Source organism: Mobula hypostoma, chromosome 5 (assembly GCF_963921235.1).
Source record: "Mobula hypostoma chromosome 5, sMobHyp1.1, whole genome shotgun sequence".
In the NCBI taxonomy this organism is placed as follows: domain Eukaryota; kingdom Metazoa; phylum Chordata; class Chondrichthyes; order Myliobatiformes; family Myliobatidae; genus Mobula; species Mobula hypostoma.
In genome coordinates, this window is record NC_086101.1 from 11,784,566 (window position 1) to 11,808,176 (window position 23,611).

Genomic DNA, 23,611 nt, shown 5'->3' on the forward strand with positions numbered 1-23,611 from the left:
TGGGACGAGGCAGATAAATGGTTCAGCACGGACTCGATGGGTTGAAGGGCTTGTTTCTGTGCTGTAGTTCTGCCTAATCAGAAATCTGTACTGGGAACAATCTGCCACTGTAAGAATAGATGGAGAAGTGAGTCAGTTTATGAAAATCAAGAGAGGCGTTAGACAAGGGTGTGTTTTCTCCCCTGATTTGTTTAATGTATACAGTGAACAATATTACAAAAATAAGAGACATCTTGGGAATCAAAGTTGGCGGTGAAAACATCAATAATTTCAGATATGCGGAAAAAACTGTGTTAATTGCAAGGATGGAGGAAGAACTACAAAACTTAATTGATATAGTTGTTGAAGAAAGTGCAAAACTGGGTCTATCTATCAATCACAAAAGGTGAGGTTGTGCTCATGGCTTTAATGTCCATTCAGAAATCAGATGTCAGAGGGGAAGAAACTATTCCTGAATCATTGAGCCTTCCTGATGGTAGCAATGAGAGGAGTGCATGTCCTGGGTGATGGGAATCCTTACAGATGGACACCGCTTTTTTGAGGTACCATTGCTTGAAAATATCTTGGATACTATAGAGGCTAGTACGCATAGCAGAGCTGACTAAGGTTACAAATCTGCAGCTTATTTTGATCCTGTGCAGTATCCCCCATATGAATTATTATGACATTGCATTAAATTTAGTAAATTTTGTGAGTGTTTTATTATGTCTTTTGTTTACTTCAGGAGGGATCCTGTCAGAAGAGGAGGTAGGACAGATTCTTAGCTGAAACCCTTCAGAACTTTGTAACATTAATGAAGGAACCTGTCCAAGTTAAGTCAAACCTTGTAATATTCACAGGGTTGGAGATGACCAGACACCTCCAGTCATGGATGGGGCTCTCATGATGGAAGAATTCACTGGATCATTACCATTCCCAGTGTGGAGGGAAATGTTCGATGACATACATTCTGGTAAATATCATATGATTTATTTAATCGGAATCAGAATCAGGTGTCGTGAAATTGGTAGTTTTATGACAGTAGTACATCGTAATACATAATAATAACACTATAAATTACAACAAGCATATATAATTAATTAAATAAGTGGTACAAGGTGAGAGAAAATACAAAGGCAGCTTTCATGGATTCATTGTCAATTCAGAAATCTGACAACGAGGAGGGTGGGGGAAGCTGTTCCTGAAACAATTAGTGTGTGCCTTCAGGCTCCTGTACCTCATCCTTGATGGTAGCAATGAGAAGAGGGCATGTCCTGGGTGATGTGGGTCCTTAACGATGGACACTGCCTTTTTGAGACATTGCCTTTTGAAGGTGTCATGGATGCTCGGGAGACTGCTGCCCATGATGGAACTGGCTGAGTTTACAACTTTCTGCAGCTTATTCTGATCCTGTGCAGTGGCCACTTCATATCTGCTGGTGATGCAAACAGCTAGAATGTTCTCCAGGGTACCTCTGTAGAATTTTTCAAGTGTCAACAGTTTTGGGCCCCATATCTCAGAAAGGATGTGTTGCATTGGAGAGAGTTCAGAGGAGAGTCACAAGGATGATTCCAGGAATGAAGGGGTTAACATATGAGGAGCATTTGGCAGCTTTGAGCCTGTACTCACTGGAATTTCAAAGAATGCTGGGTGGTGGAAATACGATTGAAATCTACCAAATGTTGAAAGGACTAGATAGGGTGGATGTGGAGCAGATGTTTCCTAAGGTGGGGGTATCCAGAACTAAAGGACCTCAAAATTGAGGGGGGGGGGGAACTCTTAGAACATAAGTAAGGAGGAATTTTTTTATCCATAGAGTAGTGAATCTGTGCAATGCTCTGCCACAGACTGCGGTGGAGGCCAAGTCCGTGGGTATACTTACAGCGGAAGTTGATAGTTTTCTAATCGCTCAAGGCATCAAAAGATATGGTGAGAAGGCAGGTGTATGGGGTTGGGTGGGATCCGGGATCGGCCATGATGGAATGGTGGAGCAGACTCGATGGGCTGAATGGCCTAATTCTGCACCTATGTCTGATAGTCTTATGGTCTTTGGTGACATATTCTCCTCGAACTTCTAATAAAATATAGCCACTTTCATGCCTTCTTTGTAATTGCATCAAAATGTTGGCCAGGGACAGTTCCTCAGAGACGTTGACATCCAGGAAATTGAAACTTCACTGCCTTTTCTCCTTCTGAATGGTGTGTGAACCATCGACTTCCCCTTCCTGAATTCCACTATCAATTGCTTGGTCTCACTGACGTTGAGTTCAAGGTTTTTACTGTGACACCACTCAAATCACTGATCCATCTCACTCTCATCATTATCTGAAATTCTGCCAACAATAGTTGTGTCATCAGCAAATTTATAGGTGGTATTGTGTCCTCAGCACATTTATAAGCTATGCCTAACCACACAATTGTGAATGTGGCAAAAGCAGAGCAGTGGGCTATGCACGCATCCTTGAGTTCACCAGAGCTGAATGTCAGTGATGAGATGTTATTTCCAATCCGCACTGACTGTGATATCCTGATGAAGAAATCAAGGATCTAGTTGCAGAGGGAGGTACCAAGGCCCAGGTTGTGGAGCTATCTGAGCAGAACTGAGGGTATGATTGTTTTGAACACTGAGCTGCAGTCAAAACAGCAGCCTGAGGTAAGTATTACAATTGTCCAGGTGATCCAGGGCCGAGTGGAAAGCCAGTGAGTTTGCACCTGCTGTTGACCTATTGTGGCAATAGGGGGTCCAGGTCCTTGCTTAGGCAGGACCTGGACCTGATTCTGGCCATGACCAACACCTCAAAGCATTTCATCACAGCAGACGTGAGCTACATTGTGGCGAAAGTCTTTGAGGCAGCTCATCCTGCTCTTCTTGGACACTCGTATGAATGTTGCCCTTTTGAAGCAGGTGGAAACCTGCGACTACAGCATTGATGATGTCCTTGAACTGGTTGGCACCGGTTTTCAGCAACCTACCTGGGTATACCATCAGGACCTAACTCCCTATGAGAGCTCATCCTCATGAAAGATGTCCTGATGTCTACTTCCGAGAGAGGGAGATCACAGGGTCAGCGGATGCTGCAGGGATTCACATAGATGTCGCTTTATTTTCCTTGCAAAGTGTGAGGATCTGCTTACTCCAGTGATCTGCAGGTAACTGTTGTTGGAAGACGCTCTGTTTCCAAGTGGGTTGAGAGCGTCTTAAAATATAGAACAGTACAGCACAGTATAGGCCCTTCGTAATGTTGTGCCGACCCTCAAACCCTGTCTCCTATATAACCCCCCACCTTAAATTCCTCCATATACCTGACTAGTAGTCTCTTAAATTTCACTAGTTTACCTGCCTCCACCACTGACTTAGGCAGTGCATGCCATGCACCAACCATTCTCTGAGTAAAAAACCTCCCTTTAATATCCCCTTGAACTTCTCACCCCTTACCTTAAAGCCATGTCCTCTTGTATTGAGCAGTGGTACCCTGGGGAAGAGGCGCAGGCTATCCACTCTATCTATTCCTCTTAATATCTTGTATACCTCTATCACGTCTCCTCTCATGCTCTTTCTCTCCAAAGAGTAAAGCCCTAGCTCCCTTAATCTCTGATCATAATCTATACTCTGTAAACCAGGCAGCATCCTGGTAAATCTCCTCTGTACCCTTTCCAATGCTTCCACATCCTTCCTCTAGTGAGGCGACCAGAACTGGACAGGGTACTCCAAGTGTGAAGTAACCAGAGTTTTATAGAGCTGCATCATTACCTCGTGACACTTAAAATCTATTCCTCGACTTATGAAAGCTAACACCCCATAAGCTTTCTTAACTACCCTATCTACCTGTGAGGCAACTTTCAGGGATCTGTGGATATGTACCCCCAGATCCCTCTGCTCCTCCACACTTCCAAGTATCCTGCCATTTACTTTGTACTCTGCCTTGGAGTTTGCCCTTCCAAAGAGTACCACCTCACACTTCTCTGGGTTGAACTCCATCTGTCACTTCTCAGCCCATTTCTGCATCCTATCGATGTCTCTCTGCAATCTTTGACAATCCTCTACACTATCTACAACACCACCAACCTTTGTGTCATCTGCAAACTTCCCAACCCATCCTTCTACGCCCACATCCAGGTCATTAATAAAAATCACGAAAAGTAGAGGTCCCAGAACCAATCCTTGTGGGCACCACTAGTCAAAATCCTCCAATCCGAATGTACTCCCTCCACCACGACCCTCTGCCTTCTGCAGGCAAGCCAATTCTGAATCCACCTGGCCAAACTTCCCTGGATCCCATGCCTTCTGACTTTCTGAATAAGACTACCATGTGGAACCTTGTCAAATGCCTTACTAAAATCCATATAGATCACATCCACTGCACTACCCTCATCTACATGCCTGTTCACCTCCTCAAAGGACTCTATCAGGCTTGTTAGACACGATCTGTCCTTTACAAAGCCATGCTGACTGTCCCTGATCAGACCATGATTCTCTAAATGCCTATAGATCCTAAATCTAAGGATCTTTTCCAACAGCTTTCCCACCACAGATGTAAGGCTCACTGGTCTATAATTACCTGGTCTATCCCTACTACCTTTTTTGAACAAGGGGACAACATTCGCCTCCCTCCAATCCTCCGGTACCATTCCCATGGACAACGAGGACATAAAGATCCTAGCCAGAGGCTCAGCAATATCTTCCCTCACCTCGAGCAGCAGCCTGGGGAATATTGCGGCAGGCCCTGGGGACTTATCCATCCTCATGTTTTTTAACAACTCCAACACCTCCTCTCCCTTAATATCAACATGCTCCAGAACATCAACCTCACTCATATTATCCTCATCGTCATCAAGTTCCCTCTCATTGGTGAATACCGAAGAGAAGTATTCATTGAGGACCTCGCTCACTTCCACAGCCTCCAGGCACATCTTCCCACCTTTATCTCTAATGGGTCCTACCTTCACTCCTGTCAGCCTTTTGTTCTTCACATAATTGAAGAATGCCTTGGGGTTTTCCTTTACCCTTCTTATGCCCTCTTCTTGCTCTTCTCAGCCCCTTCTTAAGCTCCTTTCTTGCTTCCCTATATTCCTCAATAGATCCATCTGATCCCTGCTTCCTAAACCTCATGTATGCTGCCTTCTTCCACCTGACTTCAGTGAATATTTCCGAGTTCTCACTAATTACCTTTCTCCTGGATCTCGCTGTGTTGATTTAAGTTTAAGAACTGCTTCTGTTCGAGAGACAGTTTTTTTTTGTTTTAATAACTAGGTGTCCGGTGCAGAGAGAAGTTCAAGAAAATACCGATCCTTTCTTACGCATGAACGGCGCAACCTCAGTGCAGTTTACAGCTCATTATCACGCTTGTATGCGCTCATGCGCGGGCACAAACATCCAAAAAAGTTGTATCTGTCTGACTCAGTCACTCACATGCAGAACTGAGTGGAGGTAATGAAGCCCTTGAGTTGTTTCCTCTTTTTCATTCCCAGCCTTAGCTAATTCTCTGCTTCTTTCCCCGCACCCTGAATTCGGCATTGTAAAACCCCAGTGAGCCAGGAAATAAAACGGGTGTAGATACAAACATTGGGAGAATTTCTTTAAAAGGCTTTGATATCGGAAATGTTTAATTTTATCGTGTTGACTACACCCGTCAACAGAATAGAAGTTCCTCTGTGAAAATACGGACTTTGAAACAATTCCCCTTCCCGCGGGCTCCGCTGATTCAGCAGCTGGGGCTGGTTGTTTCAACCTTTATATATTCACATCAGCATTTCTGATCCACAGCTTAGCTCTCCGGCTCTCCCGATTCATAACCACGTTATGAATCATTCTGAACTCCCTTGATTCATAACCACGGCAGCATCGCGGTTCTTAAACACTTAAAGGCGTGTTGATGCCTGCAATGCCCACTTTCTACAAATTAATTGATGTTATTTCACTTAGTCTCTCTGAATGTTGCGGAATGACGTTTTAAAGCGGCAGGTGTTTGAAATGAATTAAAAACCGAAGCACTCGCCAAGTCGTACGTTTTCTGTAAGGAGACATTAACGTTTAGATCCAGGACACTTCATTTAAATTTGGTAAATGAAAAAAAAAGTTTACAGTAGTTTTCCATTGCAATGAGAGGTGAGAACATCCCTGATGCCGTTGCTATGGTGATCCCTTGTTCAAATCATCCAGATGCCGAGGGCTATTCCCAAGGGAAAGCATGTACAAAATAGTTTGACATGACGGAAGCGGGGAAAGGAGAGAGAGAGAGAGAGATAAACGAAGAGAGGCAGGGAAGAGAGAATCGGAGAGAGAGAGGGAAGGGAAGAGAGGAGAGGGAGAAAGAGAGGGAGGGAGGGAAGGAGAGAGAGAAACGAAAAGAGGGAAGGGAGAGAGAGAGGGAAGGGGGAGAGAAAGAGAAAAGTAAAGGGGATAAATGATGTGAAAGGCGAAGCGGTAAAAATGCAGGGCAGCTCAGGAAAAAGAAAAACTGATCTAATACTGCCGATGGATGTGCTGCCGTCGTACTGTCCTCTCTGTCACACAAATAGTGTAAGTGAGTTACGTTAAATGGCGACCTGAATATAGAGTCCAGCCGGCTGTCAAGTGCAAACATCGCGCCTCATTATCAGATCAGGTCTCTGTCATCAGATCTAATATAAGGCACGCCCCCTACTCCCTTGCATCCAATCAGCGTGGCAGTCGGATTGTGCCTGATTGGCCGAATTGTGTCAACGGGCTGGAGTTTGGAACAGGGAGCGAGCGAGCCAGCCAGCCCCGGAGACCGAGAGCTGCAACTTGGGCAAAGGCTGGAACACGGGCCGGTGCAGTGGTGAGGTTGAAGAGCCTGGCGGATATTCCATGAGGTGTTTCAGCTAGACGGAGGGTGCCCACCTTTTCCCCTCCGGGGAACGGGGCCTGTGCTATGTTGCTGCCTTCTGCTGTTGGATCTCAATGGCAGACACACAACACCTGCCGAACACATCGCAGAACGAAAGGTCCAGACCAGAAAAGGCACCTTTTGATCCCAATCTTTGCTTCCTGCCAGTCAGCCAATCTTTAAATGTTCAGAGGCTCAAGTAAAGAACATCCACTGACTCTCCTTAGAATTCCAACAGATTTGTCAGGCAAGATTGTCCCCTAAGGACACTATGCTGACTTTGGCCTATTTTATCATGTGCCTCCAAGTACCCTTAAAATCTATCCTTAATAACGGACTCCATCTTCCCAACCACTCAAGTCAGGCTAACTTTCCTTTCTTCTGCATTCTTCACTTCTAAAAGATTGGTGTGACATTTGCAATTTTCCACTCCTCTGGAACCATTCCAGAATCTAGTGATTCTTGAAAGATCATCACTAATGCTTCCATAATCTCCTCAACTACATCTTTCTGAACCCCGCAGTGTAGTCCTTCTGGTCCAAGTGACTTATCTTCTTTCAAACCTTCAGCTTCCCAAGTATAGTAGTAGCAACTACACTTCTGCCCGCTGACACTCTCAAATTTCTGGCACACTGCTAGTATCTTCCACAGTGAAGATCGATGCAAAATACTTATTAAGTTCATCCACTATTTCTTTATCCCCTATTACTATTTTTTCCAGTGGCTGAATATCCACTCCCATCTCTCTTTTACACCTTGTATATCTGAAAAAAGGTTTTGCTATCCAATTTTATATTATTAGCTAACTTGCCTTCATGTTACATCTTCTCTCTCCTTATGGCCTTTTCATTGCATTCTGTTTGTTTTTAAGAACTACTCAATCCTCTAAATTTCCATTAATGCTTGCAATATTATATGCCCTCTCTTTTGCTTTTATTCTGCCTTTGACTTCCCTTCTCAGCCATGGTTGCATCATCCTCCTTCTTTGGGATGTATCTACGTTGCGCCTTCCAAATAGCTGCTCGAGACTCCAGCATTGCTGCTCTGCCGTCATCCCTGCCACTGCCTGCTTTCAACCATCTTTCACCAGTTCCTTTCTTATGCCTCTGGAATTCTTGTTACCCCACTGTAATACAGTATCTGACTTTGGCTTCTCCTTCTCAAGCTGCAGGGTGAATTATATCATATTATGATCACCAGCTCCTAAGGGTTCTTTCACCTTAAGCAATCTAATGAAATCTGGTTCATTGCACAATACCCAATCCAGAATTACCTGCTCTCTGGTGGGCTCAACCACAAGCTGCCCTAAAAAGCCATTTCATAACATTGCCTTTTTTACTTGCCTTTTCTATCTTGCTTTGTAATTTGTAACACAGATGTTAAAGCACAAATATCCACACAGTGATGGGGCAATGCAGGCCCTGTGCTCCAACAAGACCAGCCCAGCTGCAGTGCTCACCTACCTGGAGCTAATTTTCTGTGTTTGGCCAATATCCCTCTGAGATCTGCCACTCCAAGCACTTATCCAAGTGCTTTTAAAAGATACTGCCTCTTCCTCTGGCAGCTACTTCCATGTGCTCACCACCATCTGTGTCTTTCCCCTCATATGCTCTCTCGTTGTGGACTCTCAACTCTAAGGATAGATTGTCGCTGTCATCTGTTGGTCGAGTTTGGGTCCCCACCAGAGACTTCTTTCATTGTCACTGGCAAGTCCTGGGATTGATACCGAACACTGAAGCCCAGAAGTCCGGGTCTCGTGGCCAAAGCCCCAAATCTGTGAATCTCTGTGAGTCTGCTGGGGACGTCGAAGGCCCAACGTCTGCAAGTCCGAGTCCACTGGAAGCTGGGTGCCGAAGATAGCCTGTCCTGGGATTAGAGGTATGCATGTGAGTGGGTGGGACTGAGGAACAGGGCTAGTTTTGCTGCAGTTGCTTTGTCACTTGGTATGTTCTCTTTGGCTGTGTTCTGTGTTCTTCTGCTGAGCAATGTGCACATGCTAAGTGTGGCAACACTTGCAGGCTGCCCCCAGCACATACTGTTAACTCAAACAACGCATTTCACTGTATGTTTCAATGTACGTGTGATAAATAAATCTGAATCTACTTAGATCAGAACTGGTGACCAATTAAATCCAAGTTCCTGAAAAAGCTCTCTGATTCAAGATTATATAACAGCCTGTAGACTGGTGAGCGGTCCTCCCTGGGAGATGACCTGGATTGTTTCATCTGCAGCTGACCCATCGTGAGACGATCTGGATTGCTTTCATCTGTGATTGACTCACCACGAGACGATCTGGATTGCTTTCATCTGTGATTGACTCACCACGAGACAATCTGGATTGCTTTCATCTGTGATTGACTCACCACGAGACGATCTGGATTGCTTTCATCTGTGATTGACCCACCGTGAGACGATCTGGATTGCTTTTGTCTGTAGCTGACCCACCAGGAGACGACCTGGATTGCATTAGTCTGTGATTGACCCACCACGAGACGACCTGGATTGCTTTTGTCCGTAGATGAGAAACTGTTGAGTACTACTTACAGAAATGTGGCTCCAGGACAACATTTTATGTACCGCCAATCTTCAGGCCAGGACAGTCGGAGACTTGTGCTGATGTACCGTGCTTTCGCCTTGGCCCTGGAGGAATGCTCTTTTATTTAGCTGTATATATGTGTACAGTTGAATGACAATTAATCTTGAATAATGGTCCAAGAATTTGAATTTATTCTGAGCTCACAGACATCACCACTATGTGGCCTTTTCAGGAAACAATAAAACCCGGTTCAGCAGGACGGGCTGATTAACCTTGCAACCAGCAGTGATTACTGTCAGTTTGCCAGGCAGCCTTGAAGTTCAGCACAACGTGGAGCCTGAAACAAAGGACTGTCTCAGCATTTGGCACATCGACCCAGCGTGCCCAGTTCAAGGAGTTGTGTTGATCAGCAGCCAGCCACTCTGAGGCCAAGCCAACAGTCCTCAAGGTGAAAATAAATTTAACTTGTATACATTAACACATAGCGTAGTGGTTCGTGTGATGCTATGACGGTGCCAGTGCCACTGCTGTGTGTAAGGAATTTGTGCGTTCTCCCTGTGGCCCCGTAGGTTTCCTCCGGGTGCTCTGGTTTCCTCCCACATTCCAAAGACATACAGGTTAGGAAGTTAATTCAACACATGGGTGTATTTGGGTGACTTGGGCTCACTGGGCCAGAAAGGCCTGAATCTCTAAATAAAATAAATAAAGAAAAATTTACTGGTCAGGCCTGACCACTTTCCCAATCACATCATGTCACACGTGGTTTTAGGTAACAGTAAAACCAGGCAGATTTTAGCAAGTGGAGAAAGTTCCACCATTCAAAGCTGATTAAATTTTTCTATACTCCTGTCTTCATTCCTTGACTCTCACCAATCAAATATCAAATGAAAGGTCCTCTACCTGAAACATCGACTCTCACTCCAAAGATGCTGACTGCCAATATTTGTTCTTTCTTCCTTTGGAACTTCAGCATCTGCAGTATTTTGCTTTTGGAAGAATCCATCGCATTTTCAAATGTCAGCCAGACATCCCATTCCTGAGCAAATACTGAATTTGCAAGTATTTTCAATTACCAACATGGCTCGGAGTCTATTGGCTCTAAGCTGCTGGACCATTTTTCCATCTGAAATCTTGTCAAATGTCTTTCTGAAGAACATGTAAACTGCATCAATATTTTGCTACCTCTTCAAAACATTTTCTCAAATTGCTCAGACATGATCTTTCACTAGCAGTGCTTTGCTGACCATCTTTGATTCATCAAAGTTCAAAGTAAATTTATTATCAAAGTGCATATACGTTACCCAGGCGGGAGGCGAAGATGGCGGCGCGCCTGCGTGTGCACAGCCCTCCAGTGAAAAATGATATTGTATCTGTTAAATAGGGGCTGTGGACAATTCTGATTTGATGGAGAATGTATGTGAAAGCACAGAGGAACATCTGGAGAAATTTCTGAAACGCCCATTCGCTGCTGTCGTTACTGTGTGGTCGGGAATCTTTCGGAGGGTAGGCCTCAAAATCCCCGGCCTTGCCTGCTTCTGGCGACCGAGAAGGAGGTCGAATCGTTCGGACAGAGATGGCGCTCAGTACTCGGTGTCGGAGAGCTGATCAGAGCTCGAAGTTTTCGGATGACTCAGAGTCGGACCGTGGTCAGCGTGGCAGGGAGAGTTTTTCTTCCTTCTCCCTTCTGCGTGAGATGTGGGACATTTGAGAAACTTTGAACTTTACTGTGCTCATGGACTTCTTCATCAAGTTATGGTATTGTTACACTGTTTGTAACTATATGTTATAATTATGTGGTTTTGTCAGCTTTTTCAGTCTTGGTTTGTCCTGTGTTTCGTGATATCACACCGGAGGAAATAATGTATCATTTCTTAATGTATGCATTACTAAATGACAATAAAACAGGACTACGTGTCTTCATAATCATAATCATATGCTACCCTGAGATTCATTTATTGCAGGCAGTGGCAGTAGATACAAAGAAACACAGTGGAATCAATGAGAAGCTACACACAAAGATGAACAAGCGACCAATATGCAAATGACAACAAGCTGTGCAAAAACAAAAAGAAAATGTAATAATAAATAAATATTGGGAACATGAGTTATAGAGTCCTTGAAAGTGTGTCCATAGGTTGTGGAATCAGTTCAGAGTTGGGGTGAGGGAAGTTATTCGCACTGGTTAGATGGTTGAGGGTTAATAACTGTTCCTCAACCTGGTGGTGTGGGACCTAAGGCTCCCGCACCTCCTTCCCAATGGCAGCAGTGAGAAGATGGCATGGTGGTGGGGGATGGGTGTCCTTGATAATGGCTGCTTTCTTGTGGCAGAGCCCCATGCTGTCGTGCTTCATGGTTGGGAGGGCTTTACCTGTGATGGACTGGGCTGTATCCACTAAATTTTGTAAGCTTTCCTGTTCCTAGGCCTGAGTGTTTCTGTACCAGTCAGGATACTCTTCACTGTCCATCTATAGAAGTCTGTCTATTTAATATTAATTCATATTCTGTCATGCCTAGTTTAAATTTAACCCTCAGAGCCTTTGTTTTGCAGTAGCTTTTCGCCACTGATAGTTTTTATTGACTTATTTGTTTCTAATTTGTTTATTCCCCAATGCTGCTCTTGAATAAAGTTCTCAAACTAGCTGTCCTTTGGTCATCTGATACCTCACCTACTCTGACAGCAGACTTCAAGATCTCCCTTAGGCCATCAACAATCTCTGAACTCGATTCCCATAACTGCCGAGGATACATATTCAGTGGCCAGTTTATTAGGTACACCTGTTCGTTAATGCAAACATCTGATCAGCCAGTCAGGTGGCAGCAACTCAATTAGGTTCAATTGTTGGTCAGACCAAACAGCAGAATGGGGGTGGAGGGGAATGCGATGTAAGTGACTTTGATCATGGATTGATTGTTGATGCCAGAGGGAAGGTTTGAGTATCTCAGAAACTGCTAATCTAGGATTTTTGCGCACACAACAGTCTCTAGAGTTTACAAAGAATGATTCAAGATTCAAAGTACATTTGTTATCAAAGTATGAATGCAGTAGGTGAGGTATCAGATGACCAAAGGACAGCTAGTCTGGGAACTTTATTCAGGAATAGCTGCATTGGGGAAAAACACAGAATATTTCAGTTCAGCCCAGTGTTCATTATCTGCAGGGGGCAATGATTCATAATCGCCCAAATTAGCAACAAAAGAAGGAGCGTCCAGAAAGCAGAAACACATCGTAATGTGAACAACAAAGTCCAATCCACAAACTGGGTCGATTAAACCTCGCTCTGGCCTCATCCTCCAGCAGCATCGAGGGAGGGAGAGGGCAACAGATTCTTCCGGCAGCAGCAAGCGAGCGGCTGGTAGACGTAGCTGAACACTCACTCGCCTTCCACACTCGCCTTGATGACTCTTAGTTTTCCTTGCACTTTAATCGGTGAGATCAATGAGAAATTAGAGTTGATCATGGACTCACCCCCCCCCCCACCCCCATCCCCGTCTCCAGGCTTCTTGGGCTCTGGGGCACCGCACGCTTCGCTCACAGCCTCGTGGACCCCTCACGGGGACAGCAAAGTGCCAGATTGCTCAATTGGCCCAAAAACACACCACCAAAATGTAGATCACAGGCTCCAACAGCAGCAGAACCATATTTGAAAGAAAAAGAAGTGAAAGAAATAGCCTAGTGAACCGTCTGGAGGATGTCACCCTTAGTAGTGTTGTTCACTGGCATCATCTTCCACCAAAATCCAATGATGTGAAAAGCAACAAGAGACATCCAGTGAGGGGCAATTCAATGGATGAAGATGCGACAGTCAGGGGAGAATGGCCAGACTGGATTAAGCTGACAAGAAGGTGACAGCAACTCAGATAACCATGCATTACAACAGTGGTGTACAGAAGAGCATCTATGAATGCACAAGTTGTCAAATCTTGAAGTTGATGGGCTATAGCAAAGAAGACCATGAAATACACTCAGTGGCCACTTTATTAGATACAGGAGGTATCTACTAAAGTGGTCACTGGGTGTACCTTAGCTGTCCCTGGAACTGAATAAATTTTAAGCCTTCCAAGACCTCCCCAACTGTTTGCTTATGATGAAAACATAGAGACATTGATATAGAAAACTACAGCACAGAAACAGGTCTTTGGGCCCATCTAGTCCATGCCAGACAATCTGCTTAGTCTCATCACCCTACATTGGTCCATAGCTCTCCGTACCGCTCCCATCAGCGTACATTTCCAAATTGCTCTTAAATGTTGAAATCAAACTTGCATCCACCAGTTCTGCTAACTCGCACCACCCTCTGAGTGAAGAAATTCTCCCTCGTGTTCCCCTTAAACATTTTATCTTTTACCCTTAACTCGTGACCTCAACTTCTAGTATATCCCAACCTCAGTAGACAAAGCTTGCTTGCATTTACTGGATCAATATCCTCATAATTCTGTATTCCTCTATCAAATCTCCCCTCATTCTTCTACGCTGCAGGGAATGAAGTTCTAACCTGTTCCCTATAACTCACACCTCAAGTTCTGGCAATACCTTTGTAAATTTTCTCTGCATTCTATTGCCATCTTTTCTGTAGGTCAGTGACCAGAACTGCACACAACACTTCAAATTAGGCCTCACCAACATCTTATACAATTTCAACATAGCATCACAACTCCTGTACTCAGTACTTTGAGTTATGAAAGCCAATATGCCAAAAGTTTTCTATCTACCTGAGATGCCCTATAAATATGAATCTATATTCCCAGATCCCTGTCTTCTACCACAGTCCTTGGTGAACTTCTGCACACCGTGTTAGTCTGTTCTGGTTTGTCCTCCACACTTGTCTGCATGAAGTTCCACCTGCCATTTTCAGCCCATTTTTCCACCTGGTTTAGATACTGCTGAACTGTCCACTGCACCCCAAATCTTGCTGTCATCCACAAATTTACTGATCCAGTTTATCACATTATCATCCAGATCATTGATGTAAATGACAAACAACAACAGACCCAGCACCGATCCCTGAGGCATACCATTATTCACAGGCCTCCAATCAGAGATGCAACCAGCTACTACCAGTCTTTGGCTTCTTCCATGAAGCCAATGTCTAATCAAATTTACCACCACATCTTGAATGCAGTGCAACTGAACTTTCTTGACCAACCTCACATACATGACGTTGTCAAAGGCCTTGCTAAAGTCTATGTAGACACCCATCAGTGCCTCAACTTCATCAACTTTCCTGGTACTTCCTCAAAAAACTCAGTAAAATCGGTTAGACACACCTAGCGTGCACAATGCCACATTGACTATCCCCAATCAGTCGCCATCTATCTAAATACAGTGGATTCTGGTTAATTGGGACCAGTACAGTTGGCCTAAATAAGCAGCTGCTCCAATTAACCAAAGCTTCATGGTAATAGTTCAATATGTATTAAAAAACCAAATTACTGTTTGAGCAAACAACAGGAATTCTGCAGATGCTGGAAATTCAAGCAACACACATAAAAGTTGCTGGTGAACACAGCAGGCCAGGCAGCATCTCTAGGAAGAGGTGCATTCGACGTTTCAGGCCGAGACATTATGTATTTAAATGAAATACAGAGCAAATTAGAACATTACCTATACTACTACAAAACTGTGTATTAGTCCTAAATAGTTATAGATGGAGGAGTTCATCCAGTGTATGCTGTCATGATCTTTTTGATTGACTGTAAATTCACAAACAGTGCAGATAATGAACGGCCTTCATACAAGAGTTTCAACAAATGCATCCCCTAAATCTTTATTTTCATTGTAACATTGAAGATGATTGTTGATACCTTCAAATTCCTCACAGCTCCTAACTTGTTGAAGTAGTGAAATATTTTCATTTTCACTCCTGTCTGTTTCTGGCATCTCCAAGCCTGGAGGCTTGAAACCATAGTGAGCAAAACAGTTCTGAATAGTCCTGCCGCTTATTTCTCACCAACTATCAGTGACAGGCCAACCAGTAGTAGGCATATAGGAACATGACAGATCAACTGGTGGAGTGGTGTCACAATAACCGTACACTCAACATTAGTATGAACAAGGAATTGTTTGTGGACTTCAGGAAGGGTAATCGAGGGATCAGTAGTGGAAAGGGTGAGCAGTTTCACGTTCCTGGGTTTCAACATCTCTGAAGATCTAACCTCAAACCAACATATTGATGCAGTTACAAAGAAGGCATGATGGCGGCTTGATTTCATTAGCAGTTTGAGGAGAATTGGTATGTCACCAAAGACGCGCTCAGATTTCTACAGAGGTACACGGAGAGCATCCTAACTGGTTGCATCACCATCTGGTATGGAGTGAGCACTACACAGCACCAGAAAAAATCTCCAGCAAGTTGTAAATTCAGCCCGCGCCATCATGGGCACTATTCTCCCCAGTGACTACGACACCTTCAAAAGGCGATACCTCAAAAAAAGTGGCATCCATCATCAAGGATCAAGAAGAAGGTACAGCAGCCTGAAGACATCCACACAAGTGCATGCAACCGGTGCAGCCGTTCAGCAGCAGTGTCATCCCAATTAAGTAGCATAGTGTCCCAAATAAGCACAGGGGATCCTGCCTATTTTCTTGATTAGTTTTTGTTCTTTAGTCATAGTCATACTTTATTGATCCCGGGGGAAATTGGTTTTCGTTACAGTTGCACCATAAATAATAAATAGTAATAGAACCATAAATAGTTAAATAGTAATATGTAAATTATGCCAGTAAGTTATGAAATAAGTCCAGGACCAGCCTATTGGCTCAGGGTGTCTGACCCTCCAAGGGAGGAGTTGTAAAGTTTGATGGCCACAGGCAGGAATGACTTCCTATGACGCTCTGTGCTGCATCTCGGTGGAATGAGCCTCTGGCTGAATGTACTCCTGTGCTGAACCAGTACATTATGTAGTGGATAGGAGACATTGTCCAAGATGGCATGCAACTTGGACAGCATCCTCTTTTCAGATACCACCATCAGAGAGTCCAGTTCCATCCCTAGCACATCACTGGCCTTACAAATGAGTTCGTTGATTCTGTGTGTGTCTGCTTCCCTCAGCCAGCTGCCGCAGCACACAACAGCAAATATGATAGCACTGGCCACCACAGACTCGTAGAACATCCTCAGCATCATCCGACACATGTTAAAGAACCTCAGTCTCCTCAGGAAATAGAGACATCTCAGACCCTTCTTGTAGACAGCTTCAGTGTTCTTTGACCAGTCCAGTTTATTGTCAATTCGTATCCCCAGGTATTTGTAATCCTCCACCATGTCCCCACTGACCCCCTGGATGGAAACAGGGGTTCACTGGTGCCTTAGCCCTCCTCAGGTCCACCACCAACTCCTTAGTCTTTTTCACATTAAGCTGCAGATAATTCTGCTCACACCATGTGGCAAAGTTTCCTACCGTAGCCCGTACTCAGCCTCATCTCCCTTGCTGATGCATCCAACTACAGCAGAGTCATCAGAAAACTTCTGAAGATGGCACGATTCTGTGCAGTAGTTGAAGTCCGAGGTGTAAATGGTGAAGAGAAAGGGAGACAAGACAGTCCCCTGTGGAGCCCCAGTGCAAACTCTGTAATCCCAAAATTTCACTTTTGAAGTCACCCATTTACCAAGCACACCTTTCCTTGAAAACAACATGTCCCAATCTACACTTGCCAGATCCTTTCTGATATCATCAAAATTGGCCTTTCCTCAATTTACAATCTCAACCCAGGACCAGATCTATCCTTCTCTATAATTACTTTGAAACTAATGGCGTTATGATACATGAACTTCTGTCACCCTGTCTCATTCCATAATCTCTAGTATTGCACTATCTCTAGTTGGGACCTCTATGTACAGGTTAAGGAAACTTTCCTCAACACATTTGACAAACTTTATCCCATCCAGCCCTTTTACAGTATGGGAGTCCCAGTGAATATTTCGAAAGTTAAAATCACCCACTATCAGAAACTCATGTTTCTTGCAACAGTCTGAAATCTTTCTACAAATTTACTCTGCTAAATCTTGCAGACTGTTGGGTGATCTGTAATACGTATAATCCCACTAACATGCTTATCCCTTTCTTATTCCTCAGTTCCAACCCATAAAGTCTCACCAGATAAGCTCTCCAATCTGTCCTGTCTGAGAACTGCCATGATATTTTCCCTGACTATCACATCTAAACCAATGGAACCCTGGAACATTGAGCTGTGAGTCCTGTCCCTCCAGCAACCAACTCTGACATTGGCTCAATGGAAGAAGCCAAAGAGTGGTGGTAGAGAATTGCTTCTCTGAGTGGAGGCCTGTGACTAGTGGTGTGCCACAGGGATCAGTGCTGGGTCCATTGTTATTTGTCATCTATATCAATGATCTGGATGATAATGTGGTAAATTGGATCAGCAAATTTGCTGATCATACAAAGATTGGAGGTGTAGTAGACAGTGAGGAAGGTTTTCAGAGCCTGCAGAGGAACTTGGACCAGCTGGAAAAATGGCAGATGGAGTTTAATACAGACAAGTGTGAGGTATTGCACGTTGGAAGGACAAACCAAGGTAGAACATACAGGGTTAATGGTAAGGCACTGAGGAGTGCAGTAGAAAAGAGGGTTCTGGGAATACAGGTACAAAATTCCCTAAAAGTGGCGTCACAGGTAGATAGGGTTGTAAAGAGAGCTTTTGGTACATTGGCCTTTATTAATCAAAGTATTGAGTGTAAGAGCTGGAATGTTATGTTGAGGTTGTATAAGGCATTGGTGAGGCTGAATCTGGAGCATTGTGTTCAGTTTTGGTCACCAAATTACAGGAAGGATATAAGTAAGGTTGAAAGAGTGCAGAGAAGGTTTACAAGGATGTTGCCAGGACTTGAGAAACTCAGTTACAGAGAAAGGTTGAATAGGTTAGGACTTCATTCCCTGGAGCGTAGAAGAATGAGGGGAGATTTGATAGAGGTATATAAAATTATGATGGGTATAGATAGAGTGAATGCAAGCAGGCATTTTCCACTGAGGCAAGGGGAGAAAGACACCAGAGGACATGGATTAAGGGTGAGGGGGGAAAAGTTTAAAGGGAACATTAGGGGGAGCTTCTTCACATAGAGAGTGGTGGGAGTATGGAATGAACTGCCAGATGAGATGGTAAATGCAGGTTCTTTTTTAACATTTAAGAATAAATTGGACAGATACATGGATGGGAGGTGTATGGAGGGATATGGTCCATGTGCAGGTCAGTGGGACTAGGCAGAAAATGGTTCGGCACAGCCAAGGAGGGCCAAAAGGCCTGTTTCTGTGCTGTAGTTTTCTATGGTTTCTATGGTTCTAATGGCTACAGTGTCATAATTCCACATGCTGATCCATGCCCTAAATTGATCTGCCTTTCTTACAATATTCCTTACATTAAATTGAATTGAATTGAATTGACTTTATTCCTTATGTCCTTCACATACATGAGGAGTAAAAGTCTTTACATTACATCTCCGTTTGAATGTGAAATGTGGAAATTATAGTAATTTGTAATAAATAATATGTACAACAGGACAGTCAATATAGCACAGAAATACAATCGTATCAGCATGAATTGATCAGTCTGATGGCCTGGCGGAAGAAGCTGTCCTGGAGCCTGCTGGTCCTGGCTTTAATGCTGTGGTATCATTTCCCGGATGGTAGCAGCTGGAACAGTTTGTAGTTGGGGTGACTCGGGTTCCCAATAATCCTTTGGGTCCTTTTTATGCACCTGTCTCTGTAAATGTCCTGAATAGTGGGAAGTTCACATCTACAGATGTGCTGGGCTGTCTGCACCACTCTCTGCAGAGTCCTGCGATTGAGGGAAACATAGAAACATAGAAAATAGGTGCAGGAGTAGGCCATTCGGCCCTTCGAGCCTGCACCGCCATTTATTATGATCATGGCTGATCATCCAACTCAGAACCCTGCACCAGCCTTCCCTCCATACCCCCTGACCCCCGTAGCCACAAGGGCCATATCTAACTCCCTCTTAAATATAGCCAATGAACTGGCCTCAACTGTTTCCTGTGGCAGAGAATTCCACAGATTCACCACTCTCTGTGTGAAGAAGTTTTTCCTAATCTCAGTCCTAAAAGGCTTCCCCTTTATCCTCAAACCGTGACCCCTTATTCTGGACTTCCCCAACATCGGGAACAATCTTCCTGCATCTAGCCTGTCCAATCCCTTTAGGATTTTATACGTTTCAATCAGATTCCCCCTCAATCTTCTAAATTCCAACGAGTACAAGCCCAGTTCATCCAGTCTTTCTTCATATGAAAGTCCTGCCATCCCAGGAATCAATCTGGTGAACCTTCTTTGTACTCCCTCTATGGCAAAGATGTCTTTCCTCAGATTAGGGGACCAAAACTGCACACAATACTCCAGGTGTGGTCTCACCAAGGCCTTGTACAACTGCAGTAGTACCTCCCTGCTCCTGTACTCGAATCCTCTCGCTATAAATGCCAGCATACCATTCGCCTTTTTCACCGCCTGCTGTACCTGCATGCCCACTTTCAATGACTGGTGTATAATGACACCCAGGTCTCGTTGCACCTCCCCTTTTCCTAATCGGCCACCATTCAGATAATAATCTGTTTTCCTATTTTTGCCACCAAAGTGGATAATTTCACATTTATCCACATTAAATTGCATCTGCCATGAATTTGCCCACTCACCCAACCTATCCAAGTCACCCTGCATCCTCTTAGCATCCTCCTCACAGCTAACACTGCCGCCCAGCTTCGTGTCATCCGCAAACTTGGAGATGCTGCATTTAATTCCCTCATCCAAGTCATTAATATATATTGTAAACAACTGGGGTCCCAGCACTGAGCCTTGCAGTACCCTACTAGTCACCGCCTGCCATTCTGAAAAGGACCCGTTTATTCCCACTCTTTGCTTCCTGTCTGCTAACCAATTCTCTATCTACATCAATACCTTACCCCCAATACCGTGTGCTTTAAGTTTGCATGCTAATCTCCTGTGTGGGACCTTGTCAAATGCCTTTTGAAAGTACAGTTTCCATACCAGGCAGTAATGCAGTCAGTCAGGATGCTCTCAATTGTGCCTCTGTAGAAAGTCCTTAGGATTCGGGGACTCATGCCAAACTTCTTCAACTGTCTGAGGTGAAAGAGGCGCTGTTGTGTTTTTTTCACCACACAGCTGGTATGTACAGACCACGTGAGATCCTCGGTGATGTGTATGTTGAGGAACTGAAAGCTGTTCATCCTCTCAACTCCAGATCCATTGATGTCAATAGGGGTTAGCGCGTCTCCATTCCTTACATAGTCTGCGACTAGGTCCTTTGTTTTTGTGACATTGAGGGAGAGGTTGTTTTCTTGACACCACTGTGTCAGGGTGATGACTTCTCTGTAGGCTGCCTTGTTATTATTTGAGATTAGGCCAATCAACATAAGCAAATTTAATTAGCCGATTGGAGCTGTGGATGGCGACTCAGTCATGGGTATACAGAGGAGTAAAGGAGCGGCTTAGGTCACAGGTTTGAGGATGCTGTGAGAGCTGTGGCTATTGCATCATCTGTCGATCAGTTGTGTCGGTAGGCACAGTGTTGAAATATACACGTCAGCACATTAGTCCTGCCATGCTCAAACTTTCTTTTCCTGACCTTGTGCATAGGCTTAACAGCATCTTTTCCCATAACCACTCCACCCTCTGCTCTGGTATTCTGGATCTCACCCCCTGCAACTCTCGTTATCCTCCCCTTCCCTCCCCCCACGCAGCACTAGCAAGCCTTCCCACAAGGATTCTTCTGCATTTCAGGTGCAAACCATCCCTTCTGAACAGGTCCCCCCTTCCCTGGAAAAGAGCCATATGATTTAAGAATCTGAAGTCATCCCTCCGGTACCCATATCCTTAGCCACGTACTAAACTGTATGATCTTCCTATTTCTGGTCTCACTAGCACATAACACAGGTAGCAATCCTGAGATCAGAACCCTGAAGGTCCTGTCCTTTATCTCCCTGAACTCACTTTCGAGGACCAAATCACCCTCCCTCCCCATGTGACTGGTACCAACGTGTACTGGCTGATCACCCTCCTACTGAAGAATATTTTAGAATTTTACAAAACCCACTGAAAATTCCAACAATGATGGCCTCATTCATGAAAATGGATGCAGAATATTCACATCACCTCATTTAGATTTAACTGTAAAAGCTGCTAGTTTTTATTAAGAGAATTTTAATGAATTAATATCTTACATGTAATTTACCAAATTTGTTCAATATCTATTTTTGTTTGTGTTTCATTTACTTCAGAAAGAATCCTGTCGGAAGAGGAGGTAAGACATTGTTTGGAACCCTTTGGACGTTTGTAACATTAATTCGGAAAATTGTCCAGGTTCAGTTAAATTGCGTGTTATTTGCAGGGTTGGAGATGACTAGATGCTTACAGTCATGGATGGGGCACTGACGATGGAAGAATACACTAAGCAATTTCCTTTCTCAGTGTAGAGACAAATGATCGATAACATTCAGCCTGGTAAATATCATATAAATGTGTTTTTCCTGTTTCAGAACTTAGGATTTGATTCAGGTTATTCAGTACTAACAGAATAACAAGTGCTGATATGAAACATGCTCCAGTAAGACATAATTAGGTGCAACTTCCATTTCCCAACTCACTTATGGCAGGTGAGGATCAACCTGCCCAGTTGTGTCATGGTAACTCTAGGATTTCTCTCGCTTCTCGGGAGCCCCACTGTTTTAGTTTTGGTGGCTGTCCCCAAGATTCACCAAAAGTTCAGAGTGTCTCCCTCAAATCCACAGTGAATTTTTTTTAATGCTCCCAGACCGTTTCTGTCCTCAATCCTGTATCTCGATTTATCTTCAAGAAGAGTGACATGTATTAGACAGAGTTTTGTCTGTTCATATGCATGACTAGTTGCACAGTCCAGATATATTTAAAAAAGCTCAAGCGTAGTCTAAATTTTCCGGGACACAGACACACACACACAGAGTTGGTTTGGGATAAATACACCCTTCCCCAATGCATTCCACTCACTTCCTTCCTTACAGATTGCCCTAACATCATGCCACCCTCAAACCACCCCCCACCCCTGCTCAAATGTGCCTCCAAAATCGAAAGCTTCTACCCAATCTTCCTCAGTCATTTTTCAGTCCCTCACTTGCATTGACCAGCCCGTCTCTCCTTCCTTTGCTGTTCCCGGTACCTCTCCCTCTCTAGGACCCTCCACCTTTCCCTGTTTCCTTCTTCCCTGCCCCATGTACTTCACCTTAGCCACTACCTCTCCACTCCTCCCAAATCATTCACAATTTTCAAAGTAAAAGAGAAAGTCCTTGAATGCGTTTTGAAATCCAAGGAAGACCAGCAGCTGATGGAACAATATGCTTGTCTATGTGATGTTGTTGTCGAAAACCCAGGAACAGCTTCTGTCAACCACCCGACTGCGCCTGAAACCCAGCGGCCTCTCTCCTGGTCCCGTCCCAGGGCCGCGCTGCCCGAGTCTCCCCCCGATCCCCGGGGGCTCTCTAATTCTTTGCTTCTCCCCCCAGCCTCTGTCATCCTGGATGTGGAAACGGCGGGTCTGTTGCTCGAGGTATCTGACGATCGGAAGAGTGTGAGACGGCCCCGGCTCCCAAGGGATCTCCTTGACTCCAAGAAGAGGTTTACAGACCGGCCTTGTGTGCTGGGATCGGAGGGATCACATCAGGGAGACATTACTGGGAGGTGGAGGTGACGGGGAATCGGTGCTGGGATCTGGGAGTTGCTGCAGAATTCGTTGAGAGGAAGGAGTGGGTTGATCTGATACCAGAGACTGGATTCTGGAACATCAGGCCGACTAGTGATGAATTTAATGCATCAACGTTCCCTCGATCCTCACTTCTAGCGGGTCCCATCCCCGGGAGGGTGGGAGTTGATCTCAGTTCCGAGAACAGGACACTTTCATTTTACAACGCAGAGACCAAGTCCCATCTCCACACCTTCACTGGGAATAAATTCACGGGGAAACTTTATCCTCTTTTTTTTGACTGTGGATGAAAACCAGTGGCTGAGAATCTGCCCCGATTCGACTCCAGGTCTGCAAATGGGTCAGATTCTGGGACTGCCATCGTGAGCGGGTCTCAGGGGCTGCGGGGTTAGAAACCCCATTGACAACAGGTGCTTTGGATCATTTCATCCATACCCAAGCTGGTTGCTTATTCCTGCTCAATCTTTCCTGTCTATGTGCCTGTCCTGATGACAGGCCACAATCAGTAAGGATAAACAGCATCATCTCAGCCACAATAGA

General features: G+C 44.5%; 1 long non-coding RNA gene across 1 annotated transcript; it reads left to right on the plus strand.

Annotated features, from left to right (window-relative positions):
• Nucleotides 1-9,737: 9,737 nt before the first annotated feature.
• LOC134346103 (uncharacterized) lies at nt 9,738-21,780 on the plus strand. Its single transcript, XR_010017830.1, has 3 exons — nt 9,738-9,811; nt 21,618-21,640; nt 21,728-21,780. It is a non-coding gene; the product is annotated as an uncharacterized LOC134346103 (long non-coding RNA).
• Nucleotides 21,781-23,611: the final 1,831 nt, after the last annotated feature.